The 25,677-nt window shown below is 42.2% G+C and overlaps 1 protein-coding gene across 7 annotated transcripts in view; it reads right to left on the minus strand.

The window, feature by feature from the left end:
• znf462 (zinc finger protein 462) overlaps positions 1-25,677 on the minus strand; it is a 128,652-nt gene that overhangs the window by 98,873 nt on the left and 4,102 nt on the right. For 2 of the 7 annotated variants that reach the window (XR_007956620.1, XM_052019385.1), the window contains exons 1-2: positions 11,481-11,630; positions 11,179-11,219 (exon numbers count right to left, since the gene is read on the minus strand). The exons of 1 other annotated variant lie outside the window; for it this stretch is intronic. The gene's annotated coding sequence lies outside the window, so the exon portion shown is untranslated. Of the gene's footprint in view, positions 1-10,461; positions 10,521-11,178; positions 11,220-11,480; positions 11,631-11,983; positions 12,097-25,677 lie in introns of those variants that run through there. 4 more of the 7 variants (XM_052019387.1, XM_052019386.1, XM_052019390.1 and 1 more) reach the window with 4 other exon arrangements.

A 25,677-nucleotide genomic window follows, 5' to 3' on the forward strand; every position in this document is an offset into this window, starting at 1 on the left:
CACAAAATATTTGTTCAAGGAGTTTGGTCATTATTTCCCCATAGTGCCCCAGTTTCTTCCCACATTTACTTTAGCTACTCTTTTCCTTTTGTATTCTGCTGAAACTCTTCATATCTGTTTGCATATTTCTTGCTTATTTATTCTCAATTTCTTTTCCTCCTCTTTATTAGTGCTTTCATCTTTGTTTCCAAAAACCTCATGGCCTACAAATCATCTCTCCATTTTTTTTTAATCCCTTTGATCAAGTCTCATGTCTCCATTTTATCCCTTTGATGCCATCCTTAAATTCCACAAATGCATCATTCTCCCCATGAAGCCTTTATTTCTTAATACCACACAAGTTTGCTGGGAAATACATCTTAAATATCTCCCATTGCTTATTTATCCATTTACTTTTTAATCTATTTTTCCAGTTCACTTTAACCAGCTCTGTCTTCTTAGCATCGTAATTGCCTTTAGACTCAAGACACTAGCTTCAGGCCTAAGATTTGCACTCTCAATTCATCATGTTATGATCATTATTCCTCACAGAAATTTTTTATGATGAGATCACCGTCCCCCACTACACTACAATGAACCAGCCCCAACGATCTCCAAGAATCTCCATGCTGCTCCCCTGCAACATGTGACCCCAACCTCCAACAACCACCCCCCCCCCCCCCCCCCCCCCCCAAAACAAGCAAGGCCAAGGCAGCAAAGTCCCAATCTGGCACCCTGCCACTCTATGGCCCCCACTTCCTCCACTGACCCCAAATCCCAATGTTTTAATCACACTCTTTGACTCCAATCTGCTGCCACTTGGCTCCCCTCCCCACCACTAAACATCACCACTGGTCCCCAATAACTAAACTCTCTCCTCAACTCCCACTCATCCATCTGTGCTGGTCACCCTCTAATTGTCTCCCATTCCTCACCAATCCATTGGCACTAGGTTCCTTCCCCAATCGCCCTATCCCCACCAATCCGCTGGCACCAGGCTCCCACCTCATCCATCCACGCTCCATCCAGCTTGGCCTTCTGCTCTCTCCATTTCCCATCTATCCACTGGCCCCAGACTCCCTCCACTCCCCGTCCATCCATTAGTGTTGGGCTCCTTCCCAAATCCCCCATTCTCAATCCATCCACAGGTACTGAGATGCCTGCAGAATCCTCATCCATTCATGAGTACTGAGCACCCTTCCATTCCCATTCATCCATTGGTGCTGGCTTCCTTCAAATTCTCCCCATTGCAGGACTCCCTCCAATATCATTATTCCCCATCCATCCATTGCTGCTAGGCTCCATCCAATGCCCTGTTCTGATAACCCTCTCTGGCCCATCCAGCCACCCTGACTCTAGCCATTCCCATCTGAGATAAAATGCAAGGCTGGTCATTTGTAAGCCTCAGTCTAACAATCTGCCATAGATGCCCATCGACCAAAATAATTGAGGTTTTATCTGCTACTTCCATCCAGATACCCATGAGCGTGCCTCAGAACTTCTAGGCCCAAAAACACTTGGTATAAACTAATATGCAAGGAATATGATGATTGAAATAAGTTACTAATTCAAGGGAATATAGTTCTCGTGAAGATCAAGTAAGGTCACAAGTCGGAAAGCAATATCTTCCCCTTGGAGACAGGAATCTTTTGAAGTGGTCGGTTATATTGCAGTTACAGTAAGGACAAAGGGGCACCTGATAGTTCAAATCAGAGCTTTTTGCTCTGGACATTTGGATTTTATCTGTGTTTTTATTATGAGCTGGCGAAACAGCTTTTAAAACTACAACCTTGTTACCCAACTTTGTGCCATTGTCCATTTAGTGGTAACATGTTCCCATGCTTTACTTAGTTTGCTGCAGCTTTAATGTTCAAATGTTCCATCAGACACCCAAAGTAAACAGCATTCAACAGGGAGTTGAGAGATAATAAAATTCCCTCCACAACCACCAACACTTGCACAGAAAAACCCTAGCCAGGCTCAACACCAAACCAGATGACCTCCAAGTCATCTATGTGCTTCACCCATAGACGTCTCCTTTTGAAACTCTGCTTTATGTAGTCTGAAAGAAAAAAAAGTGCTTTCAATGTCAGTCTGTGTTTTCCCCAAAAAATTCACAAAAGAATTTTGGAAGATTGAGCAAGTCCATCCAATTTGTATTGCTTATCCAATCCAAATATATGCACCTAAAGGGGGAGAAAATTTCCCTGTGGGGTGATGAGGAAGAACAGGTAGAACAGAACCAAGTGGATAGCTCCTTCAAAGAGCCACCAAGGACACAATGGGCTAAATGGTTTCCTTCTGTCCTTGATTCTGGAAGAGGTCCTTGTGAGTAATAGTAGATTTGAAAATGGCCAAGGCAGGAGAAAAGAAATAATGGTTGGCCCTGGGACATACCTGAGAATAAGGTCCACAGGCAAGAAATGGATTTCCAAGTGGAATTCTCAACCCCAAATCTTATAGCTACTGTTGAAGAAGCCTCTGCACTTCTTTAGGCAGAATAATGGTGTGTCTGAAAGATGCTATAGAGAATGCATCACGATGCCCAATAATGGAGGTTTGCATCAAAAAAACTCCAATGTCTCATCTCTTCAAGGTTCCCTACTCCTCAGAAAAGGAATTCACCTTTGGACCAGACACCTTCAAGTAATCCTTTGCAAGTATTTTTAAAATCTCTCTCTGAGGAAAATACTAATCCCCTTTGTGCAGTGCTTCAGTTTGATATTTACGTGCACACTGGCACATGTCCTAGTCTATCAAATGCCAGGAATGAATAAAATGGGACTAGGACAGGAGCTGGAACCCGATCTAAGATGTGCTGTAGCCATGGCTTGTCCTGCCATTGCAGACCCAACTCTAATACAAGAGACCTACAATGCATTCTCAAAAGGTCCAGTGTGTTTATCTCGGTGGGATATTTTACACCCACATATAGGTAGTATTATTCCACCAGTAAATGCTAATTGCATTAATGTTTATCAGATTTTGTGCCTCTGAGCTGATTATCCAACACCTCTGACAATGTGTATGAAGGTCCTGCTGCTAAATAACACAAACAAAACAGAAATCATTCTGTGGGTAAGACCCTGGACTCATAATACAGACTTGAGTTCAAATTCCATCAAAGCAGGCTAGAAATATAAATTTAGTCTAATTAGTTAATCTGGAATAAAAATCTTGAATCAGTAACACAGCTCAGGAAACTGCCAAATTCTCACCTGTCTCACTGAGCTCCTTTCAGGAAGGAATTAAATCTGCTAGTCTGGATTATATGTGCCTCCAGTCCCATAATTTTGAACCAGTCAGTTGCACCAAAGTACCCAATACCCACCTCCCACTTATGAATACAAAAGAGAAACCATCCACACCTCCAAAGTTAGAACCCATAAACAACTTACAATTATGATTACAGCAAACTGCTGTAAATATGGGCAAGGAATATCACTTCCATTGGGATGGATTGGTTCTGGTTTGACAGGACCATCTAGTTCTTGTTCACAGAGCAGACAATACATCCAGCGATCTATCTACAAGCTGCAACTCAATACCTAGTCTGCATGCACTGTGCATTTCAAACAGGTTGGTGAAGTTCAACACATCGCCAAGCTGCATGCAAATTAGCAACCAGCATCTGAACTTTGAACAATTCCACCAGCGCACATGCTAGATAAAATATGGAAGATAAGAACTTTAATTATTCTTCCCCAACTGTTTGCTAATTCTATTCCCCTCCCTACAGCTTTAGAAATTTTCCTCAAATTAACAACTAAAGTGCATCTCCTGCAAACTACCACTTTTTCCATGTACTTCAGTTTATGAATTTTTGACCCGAGGAATTCTGCCTAGGAACTGTGGTAGGATTACACAAGGCTTCTGCTTTATTGACTGGACTTTATCCGTGTTTAACAAGTTGGGGAACTCTTAGTAGTTATTAGAAAGATGATACCAACATTTCAACAGGTCTTACACTGAAAGAAATAAAAATTGCCAAGGTAGTTAACACCACTTTTTTTTAAAAAGCTTGCAATAGTTTTACAAATCTTTAAGTCAATGAAAGCAAAAGGAAGTAGTTCATAGAGAGCTGGGGGGGGGGGGTTGCGAGAGGTAACTGAATGAAATGGTCCTTTCATCAGCTAAATTTCTTCTCAGAAAATAAAAGTTCAACAGTTTTGCCAGGTGTTTAAAAAAAAAGATGTTCCTTGAAGATTCTGAACTTAACATTATGCAGTGAAATGCCCTACATTTTTCTTTTATGGCCCTGGTCTGAAACTTCCTTTGCAACCAAAACTATAATCTACTGAGATGAAATGGCTGCCTGCTCTCTGCCAAGCCAAGTTCTTCAATGTAGACACTACATCCTTCTATGTGGACCCACCCCCCAGCTGCTGCTGCTACCCAACAGTTTTATCTCCTGCGTCACAACTCTGGCAGCAGGCTTGCTGGCTCTGCAGATCAGAGGCCCCAGTTTGCAACTCTCCATATGCAGGTCTTGTTTTTTTTAAAGAAAGCACTGAACAGGACCACACTTCATGTGCTCAATCCCCCTGAGCTTTGACAAAATCTCAGTCCACTTACCCACCTTGGAAAGTCAAAATGTAAAGCTATTTTCTTTCCCTCTGCAACCTTGGATAAAATGTAGGACAGGGCAGATTATCCAAACACTGTATCTCATTTCTTAGACAATAATCACTGGGCGCTTTCTCAGCTAGTGACATCAATCACCAAGCCATTATTTCCTTTAAAGGGGCATTGTGTGGACTTGCAGGATCAGTTTAATCCAAACAATTGAGTTACAGCAGATTGCTTCACACTTTCCTATCTTCTGCCACACAAATAAAGGCAACTGGAGATCTGAAATACAATCAGTTTCATATGCAAGACTCCCAACCTTCCCACATAAATCCAGGGTTTTATAGCACACCTCAATCACCATTTTCTGTATGAAAAATAGATTCCTATTGGCAACTATCCAAAAGCTTGGAATCCAGTTTGACAAGATTTTGGTGGCTCCTCAATTCTCTGCTCCAACACTTCAGATCTGTGTGTACTACTCTAAAGACATCAGGCTGCAGTATGTAACTGAGCATAAATATTAACACCACATTTGCACCCACTCTCAACAAAGATTCCTGAAAGGAAATCCTAAATTCAAGGATCACTACACGCTTTGATATCTGAGATGTTTACTATGGACAAATGTTATTTCTCAAATCAAGATAATTTAACCCATAGATGAATCTTCTGTGGACTCCAAACCTTTATTTCAAGTATTCACCAGGTTCCATTTACCAAAATCTTCCTAGAACATCTTGAAAATTAAAAATGCAATGGACATCACATTTACTTAGGATTTACCTCTACATTGTGAGCCATTATAAACTTTGAACACCACCATTATTTAATGTTCTGTTGCAAGACTCTTGAGCCAACAGTGTTTATCTGAGAACAGTACCTCTGTCAGATTAATGCAAATCTATAATTTGGAAAAGCAGCCAGAGACAGTAGTGGATTTCTCTAACCATGACTCTTTCCACTTTTTAAAACCTCTTTCCTTTTAACTCTTTCCCATCACTATCCTGTTGTATTGCTGATGCCTGATATCAATGAAAGCTGTGGGAAAAGCAGGCATTAGCTCAAAAAAAGTACCATCTGGTCACCTGGAATTTCTCTCAGTATGATTCTTATATTGGGTGGGCTAGGGGATGGCAGAAGGGATGAGAATAGTGGAGATGGAATTAAAATTTCCCTGGTACAAAATAACTACTAGTTCTGCACTTCAAACTATTCCATGTACTTCTAGCTTTCAACTAAGGAGGAAAACTTCTCAGAACATATGAATTTCTTAAAACAAGATGAAAATAAAATAAAATTCTTAAAGTTCAGCACCATGACAGACAAATACTTCTCAAAACACCATACTTACAATACATGACTGTGAAAGACAATGTACTTCTACTAAGACACATAGAATCTGTCTATGCTTTAGCTTCACAAATACTTTTGATAAAGAACATGAATTAAAAGCTATCACACAATATATGTTACATTATGTGTCCCTCACTATCATTCAACCATTAATCAAATTTTTGACCAGAATGAGCGACTTGCTGCTCATTAACATCTGCAATGACAAACAAATAGTCTTCATCTTCTAACTTGAAGCCGTAAACTCTAAAAGTAATTCAAGATCTCCAGGCCCATAAAGGGATCTTATTTCCATTATCAAGGAGAAAGTCTCAAAACATTTTTCGCAAGCTTGCACACAAGCTGAAGGCTAATCATATTTATTTACGTTGATTTAATCTGTCATTCTTAAGGATTTCATTTAGTTTACCATGAGAGATTTTATAATGACTGAAACTGTTCCAGCAGGCAGGATAAGACCACTGTCTACACACGCTCTGAGATTCAGGAAGCACAATTAGGTAACAGCCATTACAGATCTCAACAGGCTACATTCTTGGAGAGTCTTAACCACCATCTTGTGCTAATCTCATTGGAAAGAGCTCAAAAAAAATAATTCATTGAACCGAGAGCAAGTCATTGTTAAGCAGTCTAAGCCATGGACACAACAATCAATCATGTGGCTCAAATGCCCACAGGGGACCCAAATTTTCATGCCTATTTTGCCAGATTCTCGGCACATAACTTCCCTCCTACTGCAGTACCTCACAGACAGATGCACAGCATTTACACACTCCTTGCCAACTCGCTTTACCATACCTTACTCTCATGTGGTAGCCCGTTGCAAAAGGGTGCAGCATGTCGTCTGAAAGCTCAGCTCTTCCCAGACTGAAGAACAGCTTGAGAAACTGTGACAAAAACTTGGTGCATACATTGCTGAAGGTTGTGGGCAGATTAACATCATTCAGACTTAGAAAGACACACCTTTTGCATTCAGGACCTCCAGAAGATATAGAACAGGGATTGTTAATTAAAATTAATACAATGCAGAGGCTGTAAAAATAAAAAGACTATAAATAATGTAGTTTCCATCAGCATCAAAATATTAATGCATTTCTTTTATGGGATGTTGGCATAACTGGAAATGTCAGCAAACACCACTCATCTTTAATTGGCCTTGAGGAGGTGCAGGAGATCCACCTTCATTTATTGGCTTCACTGACTGGATGGCCAATAATTCAGAGAGGTTTTTCTGAAAGCCTACAGTATATTTCCCCACCCATAAGATCAGAAGCGAGGATGTTTATGGATGACTGTCCACATTTCACTTTTATTAGCACCTCCTCAAAAAATGAAGCAGTCCATAACTTGATGACATTCAGACGTGGTCTCATAAATGGCAAGAAAATTCCATCACACACTCGCGAAAGACAAAGACCATCTCTAGCAAGAGAGTTTTTAAACCAGCTACCAACTACATCCAATGGCATTACCATTGCTGAGCCTTCCAACATCTTTGGGGCCACAAGTGAGAAATGGCAAAACAGTTATTAACTTAACCGGATCAGCCATATAAAGGTAATGGCTACAGAAGCAAATCAGAGGCTGGGTATTCTATAATGAGTGACTCAACCCCGGACTCCATAAAGGCCTTTCCATCATCTACAAGACACAGGGTGTAGTGGAACACTTTCCACTTGATCACTGCAGTTTCAACAACGCATGAAGCTCAATCCATCCAGGACAAAACAGTCCTCACCCACCCTCACCTTTGCACTATGTACACCATCTACAAGATCCATTGAGTTACTCGTTGAGGCTACTCTGACAGCATCAACCAAACACCAAGGAGGACAAGGGCAAAAGATTCAGGGGAACAACACTACCTACAAGTCTCTCTCCAAATCACTCAATTTCTTAACTTGAAAATTTATCTCTGTTCCCTCATCAGCTATGGGATTAAATCTCGGAACTCCCTACCCAGCATCATTATTGGAGCACCTTCACCAGGACAGCAACAGTTCAGGCAGGTGGCTCACCTTCTCAAGGGCAATCACAGTGGGAATTAAATACTGGCCTTACCAGTAATGCCCATAAATTAATAAAAAATAAACTTGGATAGTTTGAGGAAACCTTGTAAAAGCAATCACCTTTGAATAACAATTTTAACCCACATAAAAGCATTTGCAAACTAAGAACAGTGCAGTGGCCATGATCAGTCAACAAGATGTGGAAAATCCTAATAATTCTCAAGAGGAAATGACTACTGTAGTTTAGAAGCTAGCCAGCAATAACACCATACTGCAGAAAGATTTCAGCTTTGTTCACAAGGATTTTGTTTCAGATAAAAAAAAGAGGCTTTGAAAGAACAGTTGCAAAATTGAAGCCCATAACTCAAAATATCTCATGCAGTGCTTGCAAACTTAGTCCAACATTTCACAAGCCAGATTCTTGGATGAGCCGTGTGCTCTACCAACCTTCTCTCAAAATAAATTCCACCCTGTGACCTGACTTGGTTTTATTTCCAGTCACAAGTTGCCTTGCAGAGAGACTGAAGTTCTACAGACGTTGCAAAAGTGCATCAGAAATCCTTGGTAAGCATTCTACCCGTTACCTATATTCCTAGTGTGCTTTTAAATTATGAGGATATAGAGCAGAGACAAACGGTCTCTGTAACATTCTGGAAGTTTCCATGCTCTCCCACCAAATCAAACAGAAGCAGCTTTGAAAAGTACAAATTTCTAAAGCCCATATCCTCATTCCTTCTAGAATCTCTTCTTAAAAAACATCAGCATTTTCCAAAACAATCACTTTTTCACTAGAACATACATACAAAAATCTAACGTAGTTCCCCAAACAGAAATAAGGAATTATCACTTGAAATCTTAGAATTTCTAAACCTTATGTCTAGTAATGTTAAATTTACACCAACACATTTACATTTTTTAAAAAAATCTATGAATGTGTATTTCTTTCCAGTGAAGTCAACATTAATGCCGGGTTCATGATAGGTTTTGATTGTTGAAAGGCACACTCTGAATGTGAATTACCTCCCACAATACACAAACTGACTGCTTCTGGCCATAAATGGACCATCAAGTCACAAAAAGCCAACAATAGTTCTTATTTCATTCCTAAACTATCCTTTGCTTGCCATTCTATTTTCAGACACTCCTACATTATCAGAAGATTGACACATGGCAGATACTTCCTTTAATAAAATTATTTAATCAAATGCTTAAAAATAATTTGCAAGATCCCCACAAAAGCTTGGGTTCTTTTCAAATAAACAAAGCCATTTTGTTTTCAGAAAATGGCACTAATCCAGAATACTTTCACACTTCTAGTGAAACTCTGGTAGCTCTCCATTGTGAGGTTCACTAAATCCTGGTCACCAAATTAAAAATGGAGAAAATAAACCTCTTAGTTATCTACCTTTAAAGAGGAAAACAGTGAAGAGTATCCAACATGGATTCTTGGATTCGTAACATGGCATCTTAACTCAAACAGGAAGATTCAATGAACAATTAAGCTCAATTTTCTCCAGGAAATTTTCCACAGGAGCTTCTCCATTGAAGTGAATGAGCAGGAAATGCCAGAGATTTACAACTGTTCTGGTTCTAACACCAGAGCTTCCAGATCCAAAATGCTATCGCTCTATAGCCAAGATGGAAGCAAAATGATTCATGGTCACAGCATAGCTCCCAAATCCTCAATCCAACCACCAACAGCTCCACACTGCAGCCCTCATCCTCCAGAAGATCACTACAACTGGCCAGCTCTACATGAAGCTAGAAAAGACACCACAACATGGCAGCCTCTGTACTGACAATATTCTTGATTAACCATTCTTCCACAGTACATCTTTCTTACAGTTACAAACAATCACATATGAAGTCCTTTTTCTCAACAATGCATTTTGAAAACCAACAATTTTTTTTGGGCTGATTATACATGATCTGTCTGTCACATCAGAATAATCCAAGGTCTTTAATTTAATGGTCATCTAATACTCATGATTCAGCACTTTAATTTTTGAAGCACACACACTGCTACCAGTATAAAGTCTGGAGAAAGCACAGATGAAATAAAAATCTCAATCAATACCAATACTTTAAAAATAAAGAGCTCATTTTAAATCCAACCAACCCATGGAAGCTATGCCACAACCCTCTCAAATTTCTGCAAACCTCAGCTTAATTGCAGCTGAACAAGAGAAAGACATCTCAAAAATAATTAAACTCAATAAGCAAGGTTCTTAGAATGCATTATGCCTAATCCTGAAGATCCTTCAATACCAAAAGCTTCTGTCCTTGAGGCTTCATAAGAATCATGAAAAGACTACCAGATTCTGAACTGTCCCTTTTAGTCCATCTTTTCATATCAAAGCCAGGATCTGCCTTAAGAGCAGAACTAATTTCACATTCCCAAACAAATGTCAGATCCTTTTGAAATCAACCAACATCATACTTAAAAAAAAAATCAGCCCAGCCACAAAACAGAATAACAAGAGCCTAATGTCAAAATAAAATCAAATTGGGAACTTTTCTTAAATAATGTAAAAAATCTCTCCCTTACCAAGGTATCTCAATTTCCTGCAGAATTCAGGTTTCTTCTCCACCATTTTCTGTGTGCTTCTGAAGGACAATGACATGGGCCTACCTGAATACAAGAGCTCACAAGAGGGATCTCTAGTGCTTACAGTAGCAGCAACATCTAAAGGCTCTCTGAGCAATCGCCCTTCTCTTTCACACACACAACTCAGTCCCTGGAGCAGGCTTTGAAAAACATGGCTTCACATCAGGGGAGAGGAGGAGTCATTTCTCCATGGACCCTCCTGTGGAGGGAAGAGGGTTCTCCTGCACTCAACAGCAACAAACAAAAAAGAACCTCCTGCAAACCAGAGACACAGACCTTGAAAAGAGGGGGGAAGGAAGCCACGAGGATCTGGGGCAGATTCAGGAAAGAAACTAAAGAGAAAAGGAGGAAGGGGGGGGGGGGGAGGAGAGGTGGCCCATGAGGAAGTGCAATGGTTTCCAGCCGTCTTTTGTGTCTAGTCTTGGACCAGATACACAGCAACCAGGAGAAGCTTTTCCTTTTATTTAAGTGCAAAGAGAAGCAACCAATGCTCAAAAAGGAGAAAGAAAGAAACAAAAGACCAGCTGAAGCTCCTCGGTTGCAATGGCTCCTCCGCCAGCTTACACAGAGAGAGAGAGAGAGCGCGAGGGAGAAGCACTTTCCTTTCTCAACTCAGAGAAACATTCAATAAAACAAAGCAACAAAGACACCACTCACCTCCTGCACGGCCACAGTATCTCGAGAGAGCCTCCCTCTTCCTGGAAACCCACAAGATTCATGCAAGATGAGCAAATAAAGACAAATATTAGGAGGTTTAAAGAGCTGTGGCTGTGGCTCCGCGCTGGCTCCTAGTTCTCCAGCCTCTCTCCATACACAAGGCAGTCCCAGCACCAATGCAAGACAGAGGCACTCGCACACACCGCTCTCTCTCTCTCTCACACACACACATTCACATCTCCACACAGGCTCTAACTCATTAATCTTGAACACCAACATTATTCCCGACGGCATTCACTTACACACAAGGAGGATGTCCTTCTCTCTTCCAATCCCCCCACCCCACCCCCAAGGGCGAGCCCAGAGCCTTTTTTCTCTCTCTCTTGCTGCCTCTCTGTTGAAAGTTCCTCCACCACCACCTTCTCCTTCTTCGTCCAGCACCCCCCACCGTCCCTTTCAGGGCTCGCAGAGAGCGGGGGGGGGGGGGGGGGGGTGGGAGGAAAGTCTACAAGATCTGCATCCTTTACTGAGAAAAAGATGACCAGATCTGTTCAGATGAAAGGAGGAGGAAAGGGAGAAGGCAGAGAAAGAGAAAGAAAAGTTGATGACAAAGGGGGTGTTAAAGAGTTGAGAGCAAACCAGCCACAAGGGGGGAGAAAGGCTAAGCTTCCTCAAGGCACGGTGCCAAGCTAACAGGTGCCAGGGACAATCATTGCAACCCAATTTTTTTTGGGGGGGGTACATGATTCACATCACTAATCAGGAGAAGGAAAACAAAGTTTGCATCTGCTCTGTGGATAATTACCTCTTGTCAACCCCAGGCATTGCAGAACATTTGGGGGAAAAGAATCCTCTCTTGCACCCCCTTCCTCGTTTTAACATGCAGCAAAATACAAGACCAGCGAAATAATATCTCAGCTATCTAAGAGGTTCTTCGCATGGCTAGGTGTGACTTTCTGTTTTAAAAATAAAACTTCTCTTCCCTTCCCTGCTGGTGAAGTGAACTAGTCTGTGACGTAAGCCCCTGCCCAAAGAGATAAATTGAGGAGCCTTTGTCCAACTCTTGGTGTTTTTCTAGCAGTTAGTGTCCTGGACATCTGGCTTCTTCCAGCACCCCCCCTCCCCAGCACCCTAATCACCCCCCTCCCTGCCAATCTCAAGCCCTCTTCTCCCTGTCTGAGCTGTTGAAGTGTAGGGAATGTGAAGAGCATTAATCACCAACGGTAAACAAGGCAAAGAGTTGCATTGTACGTAGCAGCAATCGGACTTGACGTTTTTTCTGCTGGTATCTGATTATCTGCTGCGGGCAGAGAGTTTGCAAAGCAACAGACCTTCAGGCAGCCTGTGCTTTGAATACCGGGGTAGGGCTTGTGGGGGAGGGGGTTGGCGGCAGAGGTGGCAGGAAAGCTTTTGATGCATCGCAGATCAGATGAGTCTGTGATTGCACAGGAGAAAAAGGGAGAGAGGTCGCCAAAGCACAAGAATCCATCCGCTCGCTATTGTTTCTCCTGCGTCCTTTCTGTTGTCTTTTGCTCCCCCCTCCCCTTCACTTGGCTTAGGAATTGTGATCGTTTTACCAGTTTGGGTCGGTGTGTTAGAGCTGGGAGGGGGGGAGGGAGCCATACCATACCTGGCACAGAATAATCTGCAAATGGTTTCCCCGCAGAAATGGAAAACATCAAGCGGAATTACCGTTTCCCGCCACACATACACACACGTAGACGTGAAAAGATGCACACACACACACACGTGCATACATGCCTATACAGATGCATATGCATGCACATCTACATATGCATCCACAATATACACGTGGACATTTATGCACACACATACATTTGCATAATACACATATGTATGATTTCTACACGTACACACAAATAATTTCAAGCAATTCCCTTGGGATGAGGATGACTTGCTCTCACTCCAGTTCTGTGGGTTCTAATGTAGTCGATGAGGCCAAGGAAAGTTCTGCAGAGTCTGCCACAGATGGGATAAGAGGTGCTTGATGGGGAGGAGGGGTGGGTACTTTGGCAGGGGTGAATTCCTTCCACTAGGCTTCTGTGTCTTCCCCAACGAGTAGATAGTTCTTGACGCCATCATTTCCTACTTTGAGCAATAATGAACCAAGGATTCCAAAATCTCAGTGGGGACTTCCCACATTTGCAACAAGGCTTTGGGTGCATCCTTAAACTTTTTTTTCTGTTGCAGTGATGGAAGTCTGAACAGGGTATCTGTTTCAGGATTCTGGTGTCAGGCATGCAGATAACATTGAGTATAATCAGGGCATCAATGTTGGAGATGTTGGACTGGGAGAGGACTGATGTTGGTTTCCTTACCCAGTCAGTGGATTTGTACGATTTGGTGGAGATAGTGTTGGTGCTATCTCGCCAGTGCTTTGAGGTGTCTGTGATAGGTAGCTCAACCTTTGCCTCATATACCATGTGCTGGGCTTTCGGACTTGATCTTAAAACTTGATTTTTCTTTGGGTGGCCAAAGTCTATGTTGGCACACTGAAGCTGATGTTGAGTTTCATCATTGATGCCTCCCTTCATTAAATAAGTGGCACCCAAGCTATATGATTAAGTCATGATAGATCTCATCATAGATCTTTATTATTGGAGGCTGGTATTGTACAACTGGGTCAGGTCTTATAAAGTACCTTTGTTTTGTTAAATATCAGGCCCATTTTCTCACATGCTTCAAATATAAAATCCATTTTCTCAGATGCTTCAATGAATGAGTCAAGGATGTCTTGGAGCTCACCCTATGAAAATGCATGTCAGGATTGCAACTCGATGACTAAAGTTGTGGTGATCTTAGTTCTGGAGTGAAGGCAATGTAGCTAGGATAGTTTTCCCTTTGTCCTGTAGATTAGCTCCACTCTAGCTGGAAACATGTTGGAGGCGAGGTTCCGCATCGTGGCAAGAAAGATTGAAGAAAGTGTTTGGGTAATGACATAGTCTTGCTCGATACCAGTCTGTTGTGGGCCTGTTGGTTAAGATCATAGCTTGTGTGGCATCATAAAGCAAGTGCAAAGTAGAGACAGGTTTCTTCAAGCAGCCAAATTTGAGAAGAATGCTCCACAGTCCCTGTCGATTAATGGAATCCAAGGTTTATGTGAGGTCAGAAAAGGCCATGTACAGTAGTCATTTGCTGGGCCCTTCATATCCACTGTACCTCTAGACAGACAGAATCCACACAGTGATTCAGCAAGGAGCTCTTTGGGCACAAGGAGGACCCTTATGGCAGACAGCTGGGAGACCCCTCTGTGGCTACCACAATCACCTTTCTTGAAGAAGGTCACAATGATGCCACCTCAGAGCTCCCAGATGTATCCTCCTCTTCCCAGAAGTGGGAGATGACGCTGTTACTTGATGATTTAAGTTCCCCTCCATCAAGTTTTAGAACTTAAGCAGGGATACTATCTGTTCCTGAGGCCTCGCTGTTTTTCAGTTGGCATATGACCTTTTCGATTTAATGTTAGTCAAGGCTGGCAGAGAATCTTTGCTGTGGACAGAGTTAAGGGCACACATGGACTGAATTGTTTACTGTGGACAGAGTTAAGGGCACACGTGGGTGAATAGGTACACATATGAATGCATGCAAAACACACGTTTATACACAGAAATATCTATGTATGCACACATATCGGTACATGCATTCAAAATAAATTCACTCACACAGATACATAGAAACATATTTGCTTAAGCATACTCATATTTACACACATTTATACACATGGATATACAATATGCAAGTGCACAATATATACATGTAATTGATGAACATTAATATCGGTTAATATATGGATAAATGCATATATAGATACATATACACATACACCTACATAAGTCACACACATACCAACAGATAGATGCTCACCCACGTGCACACATATATACACACCTACACACAGAAAATATAATCTGTCTTCAGCAAACAGGCAGACTTCTTTGCATGAAGGCTGTTGGAGCAGTGTTATATTGAAATATAATTCCTGTTTTATTTAAATATTGTACTGTCCCAACTCTACATAAGTAACAGCTTGCATTTATTTATCGTCTCTCACTTAGGGGCAATTATCAAAGTCAATATTTGCTCAGGTAACCAAATAGTTGGTCAAAAAGTTAAGTTTTAAGGAGCATTCTAAAAGAATAGTGAGAGAGGTAGAGAGCTTTAGGGAAGATTTCACAGCTTAAGACCTTGGTTGCCAGCATTGCAGTGACAGAATTCAAGACAATCAAGTGGGAAGAATGGAAAAGAATGAAGATCCTATTGGTCTGGAGGGTTACAGAGTCAAGAAGGAGACAAGCCATGGAAGGAAAGCAACATGAGCACAAATTATAAATCTCTAGTAATCTACTGATAACTTTCTATATTAATGGTATTTTTCTCCAATATCTTTTACCATTCAAACGTTTAATAAGTGATGAGAATTTGCAGGTATTCCATTTAATCCCATTACAGAGATGTACTATTTGAGAGTTAGGAAAAAGGTGAGTAAGAGGTTTGCCTTATCAGTTACAAAATCTGATTTGTTTTTAATCTCGAAAACAATCTAGTAATACAGATGCTGGAAATATAATGAAGGAAAAGCTGGGCAACACATAGATTGTCCATCATGGTCAAGTTTCTGTGTGTCATTTCATTGGAAATGCCACATTGAAGGAAACCTCAACTCAATTCTCAACCCGATGACAACAACAACAACTTTCTTCTTTTCTATGGTAAATTATCTCAAGGTCCTTCGTAGCAGGATTATCAGAAGAAGTGGAAGGTTCATGAAAGGATGTATTAGTACAGATAGCCAATGGCTTGGTCAAAGAGATAGATTTTAGTGTGCATTTTAGAGGAAGAGAGAGAATTCCTGACTTGAGGACATTGGCAGCCAATGGTACAGCCACCAATGGAAAAGTGATTAAACTGAAGGATATCCAAGCATATTGGAGGAGTATAGTGACCTCAGGGGATTGTAGAACTGGAAGAAATTGCAAATATAAGGGGGGGGGGGAATGAGACCATAAAGCCAAACAAAGAGAATTTTATAAACCAAGCATTGTTTAGCCAGAAGCCAACACAAGTCAACAGGAACCAGGGGTTACGGATGAACTGGATCTGGTGCAAGTTAGCCCAAGGCAGCAATGAAGTCAAGCTTACATAGGGTAGAACAAGAGAGATCCTTATTTATCCCCATGGTCACCTCAGTTTTACCCTATCAGGTACATGGATAGGAAAGGTTTACAGGGATATGGGCCAAACATGGGCAAAGGGGACTAGCCTAGATGGGAACCTTGGTCGACATGGACCAGTTTGGCCGAAGGCCCTATTTCCATGCTGAATGACTCTATGACTCCATCAGAGACATCTCCCTGCCCCCACCCTCCCTGCAGCTTAACAAGCTTCTCTTGTCTCCTTCCCAGTTCTGACAAAGGGTCTTCGACCTAAACCATTAGCTCTGTTTCTCTTCTCACAGATGTAGCCTGATCTGCTGTGTATTTCCAACATTTTCTGCTTTTAATTCAGATTTCTGGCCTCTGCAGTTTTTTTTTATTTTCACTTGTTTTTAGAACAAGAGAGGTCAGCCAGAGTGCATCGGAATGGCCAAGTCCAGAGGTATCAAGGGTATAGAGGAAAAAGACAGCAACAGGTGATCTGAGGCAGGGAGAGTTGGGAGATGTTACCCTGGAAGAAATGGACCTTCTTAATGACGCTATCTCACATACAGGATCAAATAATCTACCAAGGTTGTGAAAAATCTTGTTTGGCTTCAGATACTCTCCAGGGAGAAGGATAGTGTTGGCTAGGAAACAGGGTTGTACTTTTTCCAAAGATGATGGCTTCTATTTTCCCAAAACGTAATTTGAGGAACTATTGTCTATTCAGCAATTTGATAAATTAGGAGCTGGGAAAGGATGGTGGGGAAGATAATGTTTATAAATTCACTGGATCTGATGTCATTGTCAAGAGTAGCCTTTATTGTCCATTCCTAATTGAGCTTAAGAAAGTGGTTGTGCACTCTTCTCTTGAAAGGTTGCAGTCCATGTAGTGAAGGTGGAATCCACAGTGTTGTTGGGATGGGGAGCTGCCTCACTGCGTGATACCAAGCCTCTGATCTGATGAGTTCATTAAGTTTCCGATCAACAGTGACCCAAATGATTCTAACTCTTGCTGCTTGCAGGCTTGGACTGCTTCATTCCATGGGAGGTTTGTGGATCTTCAGCTTCTCTGGGTCCATTAAAGCTGTAATCACTGCCTCCCCTTTCACAAACACTGCCTATTCTGCTGAATATCTTCCAACTTTAGTTCTAGGTTTCAAGCAACTGGGAGGGTTTTGGCGTGTATTTGCAGAACCTCCAGGCTACTTAGAAGCTTTCTGGCCTTGCCAACAAAGGTCTTGCAGATATGTTCCTTTCCTTTACATGTAGTTAGAACCAAGAACTGCAAGATGCACCTTGTTCTCACTCACCCAGTGGCATCCAATATCAGAGAAAAATTCTGCACCAATGTTCTTTGCACTGTGCATGTAGCCACCCTGTATTTGCAGAATCCATTTTACACAATGATGCTACTGTTATGACTAAGCATATGTTCTCTTTCCAGAACATGTTGTACTGTTAACTCTACAGAAATAAGGATCTTAAGATGTGATTGTTTCTGCTCAATGGCTGGAGTTACCTGCATCAAAACCCTTTTATAACCAAAACTCTTAATCATTCTCATGTTAGTAGATATTTCTTCCAGAGTTGCCACAACTCTGTATCTGATCACAAGAATGACATTTGCTGCATGAATATATTGGTAAGCTAAAGCTTTCTGAGTAGTTTGCCTAGTTAGGTGCTAAAGTTGTGGTTGCCATGGGTCATGTTGATGGTACATTTAACTAACACAGTGCAGTGTAACTCAATACATGCTACGTTGATGTGTGAATGATAGAAACATCCCATACCTCAGGTCTGAACCTCAGCAAGGCTTAAGTGCCACTTACAGCAATTTTATAGTAGCCTCAAACTTTCCTTGTTTTATTTATTCCTGTTGGTATAATTAAGTAACAGCAATATACAATCAACATTTAGTTTGTTAGAGGCAAAGATGGGAATTAGGAGCAGCATTAGACCACTCAGCCCCTTGACCCTGCTCCCCAATTCAATAAAGTCATGACTCATCTGATTGTAGCCTTATCTCTGCAATCCTGCCAACTCACACCATCAGCCTCTCTCTTTCCCCTCTCCCACCCTCTCCATTTGCCCATCATCCACACACTCCTCCCCTCCCTTTATTTCATGCTCCACCTTCCTCTCCTATCAGATTCCATCATCTCCAGTCCTTTCTCACTTCCACCTATCACCTCCCAGCTTCTGCCACCATTTCCACTCTCTCCTCTCCCATCTATCTATCACCCCCTCACCTGGATCCACCTATCACCTGCCAGCTCTTGCTCCACTCCTTCCCTTCACCACTTTATAGTGGCTATCTCCCCTCTTTCTTTCAGTCCAGATGAAGGGTCTTAACACAAAACATCAACTGTCCATTTCCCTCCATAGATGCTGCCTGACCTGCTGAGTTCCTCCAGCATTTTGTGTGTAACTCACAATAACCTTTCACTCCCTTATCAGCAATCTGCCTGAGAAGATTCTGCTTCCACCGGCCTTTGAGGAAGAGAATTTCAAAGACGAACAAACCTCTAAGAGAGAAAAAAATGCCTCATCTTTGTCTTAAGTGTGTGACCCTTTTCCACAAGACCAGTTCAAGAATGTTGGTGAGACTGGGGATCAATTAAAACATGGATCATTACATTTTTTAAAAAATTTTTTAACATTTTATTTACAGCGTGGTAACAGGCCCTTCTGGCCCAAGGAGTCCACGCCGCCCATTTTTTAAACCCAATTTAACCTACCTGTACGTCTTTGCAATGTGGGAGGAAACTGGAGCTCCCAGAGGAAACCCACGCACACACGGGAGAACGTACAAACTCCTTACAGACAGCGATGGGAATCGAACCCCAATCGCTGGCGCTGTAATAGCGTCGCGCTAACCGCTACGCTGTTGAAAGAAGATTAATAGTACCAGAACCAAGGAAAGTAGTTGGAGTTAAGATATAATCAAGAATTATGTCTTTGAATGGTAAAAAGGGCCCAAGGTGCTGAGTGGCTGCACAGTAGTGTAGTGGTTAGTGTAACAGTATTACAGCGCCAGTGACCCGGGTTCAATTCTGGCTGCTGTCTGTAAGGAGTTTGTATGTTCTCCCTGTGTGTCTGTGTTGGTTTCCTCCAGGTGCTCCAGTTTCCTCCCACATTCCAAAGACATACAGGTTATGAGCTGAGGAAATGCTATGTTGGGGCCAGAAGAGTAGCGACATTTGCGGGCTGCCCCCAGCACATTCTCAGTAATGCAAAAAGACGCATTTCACTGTGTGTTTCGATGTACATGTGACTAATAAGTAAATAAATATCTTATCTTAGTTATAATATCCCAAAAATTCCAACTTCTTTGTCATTCATAGATTTAATCTCCCCACTATTCATGACCATGCCCTCACCTGCCATGGTCGTCAGCTGTTCTTAGGGAGAGAATTAGCAAAATTCTCTCTCTCAGCTTCACCACCTCTTCCTCCTCTAAGATGCTCCTTAGAGTAACATCTGCCTATTACGTCAGTGTTAAAAATACACCTAGAGAATAGTAATAGCATTGGAAAATGTCAATATGGATTTAAGAAAGGGAAATTATGTTTGCCAAATCTGTTGGAATGTTTTCGTGTTGATACAAGAATAAATAAGGGGAAACTAATGGATGTGGTGTATTTGAACTATCAAAAAGTATTTGATAAGGTGCCACAGAAGATGTTATTAAATAAATTTGATGACTTGAGGATTGGTTAGTGGACAGAAGACTGATGTTAGGAATAGGACTGTGTACCAAAGAGGACAATACAGGTGTTTCCAAACAGGAAGCCATGGGTGAACCAGGAGATCCACTCCCTACTGAAGGAGAGGACTGCTGCACACAAATCTGGTAATCCTGATCTGTACAAGAAAGCGAGGTATGACCTTCATAAAGCTATAAGGGATGCCAAGAGGCAATACCAAGTCAAAGTAGAGTCCCTGACCAGCCGCCAGTTATGGCAGGGCTTACATGCCATAACAGGCTACAAGACGAAGTCAGGCTGCATAGCTAACAACAGCGCATCCCTTCCTGATGAACTTAACGTGTTCTATGCACGTTTTGAACAAAAAGGAAGTGGATTGTCACCATCCACTCTGACAGCCACCAATGCAGCTGAACCTATGATCACAGTGGAGGATGTAAGATCAGTCTTCCAAAGAGTGAACATGAGGAAAGCACCTGGCCCAGATGGTGTCCCGGGCCGCGTGCTCAGATCTTGTGCTGATCAGCTGGCAGAAGTATTTGCGGACATATTCAACCTCTCCCTGCTTCAATCTCAGGTTCCCTCCTGTTTTAAGACGACCACTATCATCCCGGTACCAAAGAAAAGCAAGGTAACATGCCTCAATGACTACCGACCAGTGGCTCTGACATCCACCATCATGAAGTGCTTTGAGAGGTTGGTCATGGCACACATCAACTCCAGCCTACCAGACAACCTGGACCCATTGCAATTCGCCTATCACCGAAAAAGGTCTACAGCGGATGCCATCTCCCTGGCCCTTCACTCAGCTCTGGAGCATCTGGACAGTAAAGACACTTACGTTAGACTATTGTTTATTGACTACAGCTCTGCCTTCAATACAATAATACCAAGCAAGCTTGTCACCAAACTCCGAGACCTAGGACTCAACATCTCCCTCTGTAACTGGACCCTTGACTTTCTAACAAACAGACCGCGATCAGTGAGGATAGGCAGCAATTGCTCCAGCACGATTATTCTCAACACTGGTGCCCCACAAGGCTGCGTCCTCAGCCCTCTACTCTACTCCCTATACACTCATGACTGTGTGGCCAGATTCTGCTTTAACTCAATCTACAAGTTTGCAGATGATACCACTGTTGTAGGCCGTATCTCAAACAGCGATGAGTCGGAGTACAGGAAGGAGATAGAGAGCTTAGTGGAATGGTGTCATGACAACAACCTTTCCCTCAATGTCAACAAAACAAAAGAGCTGGTCATTGACTTCAGGAAAGGGGGCGGTGTACATGCACCTGTCTACATCAATGGTTCTGAGGTCGAGAGGATTGAGAGCTTCAAGTTCCTGGGAGTGAACATCACCAACAGCCTGTCCTGGCCAAATCACGTAGATGCCATGGCCAAGGAAGCTCACCAGCGCCTCTACTTCCTCAGGAGGCTAAAGAAATTTGGTTTGTCCCCTTTGACTCTCACCAACTTTTACCGATGCCCCATAGAAAGCATCCTATCTGGATGTATCATGGCTTGGTATGGCAACTGTTCTGCCCAAGACCACAAGAAGCTGCAGAGAGTTGTTGACACAGCCCAGCGCATCACAGACACCAGTCTCCCCTCCTTGGACTCTGTCTTTACCTCTCGTCGTCTTGGTGAAGCAGCCAGCATAATCAAAGACCCCACCCACCTGGGACATTCTCTCTTCTCTCCTCTTCCATCGGGTAGAAGATACAGGTGCCTGAGGGCACGTACCAGCAGACTTAAGGACAGCTTCTACCCCACTGTGATAAGACTATTGAACAGTTCCCTTATACAATGAGACGGCTATGACCTCACGATCTACCTTGTTGTGACCTTGCACCTTATTGCACTGCACTTTCTCTGTAGCTGTTATACTTTACTCTGTACTGTTATTTTTTTTACCTGTACTGCATCAATGCACTCTGTACTAACTTGAAGTAACTGCACTGTGTAATGAATTGACCTGTAAGATCAGTTTGTAAGGCAAGTTTTTCACTGTACCTCGGTACAAGTGACAATAATAAACCAATACCAATACCAAAATGGTAATATCCAGGTGAGGGCTGTGACAAGGGGGTTTCCACAGGGAACACACTAGGGACCCTAGGTATTCACAATTTATATCAATGATTTGGATGATGCAGCCAGTGTTCCATATCCAAGTTTCCTGATTCAAAGCTGAGTGGCAGCATGAGCCTTCAAGGGAACATAGATGGGCTGAGTGAATTTGCTGATGGAATATAATGTGGAAAAATATGAAGTAATCTACTTAGGTAGAAAAAATAGAAAAGCAGGGCATTTTTTTTAAATGGTGAGAGATTGAAAAGTGTTGGTGATAGAACAGACTGCAGATGCTGGAGTCTGGAGCAACAAACAATCTGCTGGAGGAGCTCGGTGGGTCGAGCAGCATCTATGGGAGGAAAGGAATTATCAACATTTCAGGTCGAAACCCTGCTTCAGGACAGCATGCAGGGTTTCAAGCTGAAACATCAACAATTCCTTTCCTCCCACAGATGCTGCTCAACCCACTGAGTTCCTCCAGCAGATTGTTTGTTGAAAAGTGTTGCTGTTCAAAGGGACCTGGGTGTCCTTGGTATTGATATTGGTTTATTATTGTCACTTGTACTGAGGTACAGTGAAAAACTTGTCTTGCAAACCGATCATACAGGTCAATTCATTACACAGTGCAGTTACATTGAGTTAGTACACAGTGCATTGAGGTAGTACAGGTAGAAGCAATAACAGTACAGAGTAAAGTGTCACAGCTACAGAGAAAGTGGAGTGCAATAAGGCGCACTGTCACAACAAGGTAGATCATGAGGTCAAAGTCTCATTGTATAAGGGAACCGTTCAATAGTCTTATCACAGTGGGGTAGAAGCTGCCCCTAGGTCTGGTGGTACGTGCCCTCAGGCTCCTGTATCTTCTACCCGATGGAAGAGTAGAGAAGAGAGAATGTCCCGGGTGGGTGGCATTCTTGATTATGCTGGCTGCTTCACCAAGGCAGCGAGAGGTAAAGACAGAGTCCAAGGAGGGGAGGCTGGTGTCCGTGATGCACTGGGCTGTGTCCACAACCCTCTGCAGTTTCTTGCGGTCCTGGGCAGAGCAGTTGCCATACCAAGCCATGGCACATGAATCACTGTGACAGAATATGCAGGTAAAGTGAGCAGTCATGAAGGCAAACTGTACGCTGGGCTTTATTGCAAGAGGCTTTGAGTACTACAGTGACATCACACTTGGAATGCTGTGTATAGGTCTGGTCTCCCTGCCAAAGGAAGGAGAGAATCATAAAGTTATACAGCATGGAACTAGGCCCTTTGGCCCAATTTGTCCATGTTGACCAAGGTGCCTACCTGAACTAATCCCATATCCCTGAGTTTGGCCCATATCCCTCTAAACCTTTCCTATCCATGTACCTTTCCATATGTCTTTTAAGTGTTGTAATCACACCAACCTACACCACTTCCTCTGGCAGCTTGTTCCATATACCCACCTACCTTTGCATGAAAAACTTGCCTCTCAAATTGCTTTAAATCTTTCCCCTCTCACCTTCAACCTATGCCCTCTAGTTTTAGACTGGACTTGAGATAAGTGAAATGCAATGAAGGTTCAGCAGAATAAATCCTGAAATGAGTGTAGGGATTGTTTTAAGGAGAGAGATTAAGCAGACTGGATTTATGCTGCCTTGAGTTTAGAAGAATGAGAGGCGTAAAAAGTTCTTATGGGACTTGACATGCAGGATGATGTTTCTTCTGGCTAGGAAGTCTAGAAACAGGAATCCCTGTCTCAGAATAAGAGGACTCCCATTCAGGACTGTAAATCCTGAGGGCAGTGAATATTTAAAATCTTCTACCCAAGAGATCAATGTATGCTCAGTCGTTAAGTATATTCAAGACTGAGATGATAGATTTTTGAATATTAAAGGAATCCAGTGACATAGCGTTACTGCAGGAAAAAGACCCGGAGGTAAAAGATCAGCCATGATGATCTTATTGAAAGGTGCAGCAGGAATGAGGGAGAAATGGCCTTCTCCCAGTTCTGTTGCTACAGTATGTTAATCAAACCTACCTCATTAACCAGGGTTTTAGTCATGAGCTTTAATATCTCCTTATGGGGTTTGATTTCAGTATTGTTTGGTGATACATACCCCTTTCATGCACCTTGGATTATTATGGTACATTCATAAAGGTGCTGTAAATAGATGGCATTATGGTTATTTTGCAGCCATCTATATATTGCAACAAATGATCTCTTTTCAGCATCACAGCATCTGCAATATTCACTTGCTGAAACCACTAGTGCAGGGACAGCTGGCTAATGATAACAACAGGAGAATTCATCCATTTGATTGGACCATAGGTGATCTTGGGACTAATCAGGCACAATGGGCTGAATGGCTTCTTATGTTCTGTGTGATTCCAAGGAGCCATGCTCAAACTCACACATTAGCAGGTCGTCCAAGCCTGTTCTGCCAATCAATAAGATGGTGACTGACCTGGTTATAACCTCAACTCCACATTCCTGTCTATTTCTGGTAACCTTTTGCCCTCTTGCTTATCAAGAATCTATCTGTAATATATTCAAAGTCTCTGCTTCCATTACTTCAAACATTCTAAAGACTCACAACCTTGTGAGAGAAAAATCTTCTTTTCATCTGTCTTAAATGGACAACCTCCTATTTTTAAACGGTGTTCCAGGTTCTTGCCCAAGAGGAAACATTTTTTCCGCATTCACCTGTCAAGAACCCACACAACTTTATATATATATATATATATATATATAAATCAAGTTCTTTCTCACTCTTCCAAACTCCAATGGATACCAAATAGAGATACAAGAGGCTATAGATGCTGGAATCTGGAGCAACACACAAGATGCTGAAGGAACTCAGTGGCTCAGGCAGCATCCATGGAGGTAAATGGACGGTCAACATTTCAGGTGGAGATCAGGTGAAGAGTCTCAACCTGCAACATTGATTGTCCATTTCCCTCCATTGATCCTGCCTGGCCCACAGAGTTCCTCCAGCATCTTGTGTGTTTCACCAGTAGATATAGGTTTAGTCTGTCCAGCCTCTCCTTATAGGACAACTTGTCCATTCCAGCTATAGATCTAGTAAACCCTCTCTGAACTGCTTCCAATACATTTATGTCCTTGCTGAAATAAGGAGATTAATACTGCACACAGTACTCAAGATGTGATCTCACCTTTGTTCTGTATAACTGAAGAATTAACTCCCTATTGTTATATTCAATTCTCCTCAAAATAAATGCTAACATTTTGTCAGTTTCCCTAGTTACCCGCTGTATTTGCATACCAGTCTTCTGTGCGAGGACATCCCTCTGCATCACAGAACTGCAATCTCTCACCATTAAGATAATAAACTCTAAATTTTACCTCTGAAATAAAGAGTGTCCCATTTTCCCACATTAGACTCCATTTGCCAGACTTTTACCTACTCACTTACCCTGTCTATATTCCTTAGTGGCTCCTTTATATCCTCTTTACAACTTACTTTCCTTCCTATCTCTGTGTCGTCAGCAAATTTAGCTCCCATATCTTAAGTACTTTCATCTAAGTTATTTACATAAATTGTAAACAGTCAAGGCCCAGCAACTAATTTCTA

The sequence above is a fragment of the Pristis pectinata genome, chromosome 7 (genome assembly GCF_009764475.1).
Source record: "Pristis pectinata isolate sPriPec2 chromosome 7, sPriPec2.1.pri, whole genome shotgun sequence".
NCBI lineage: Eukaryota > Metazoa > Chordata > Chondrichthyes > Rhinopristiformes > Pristidae > Pristis > Pristis pectinata.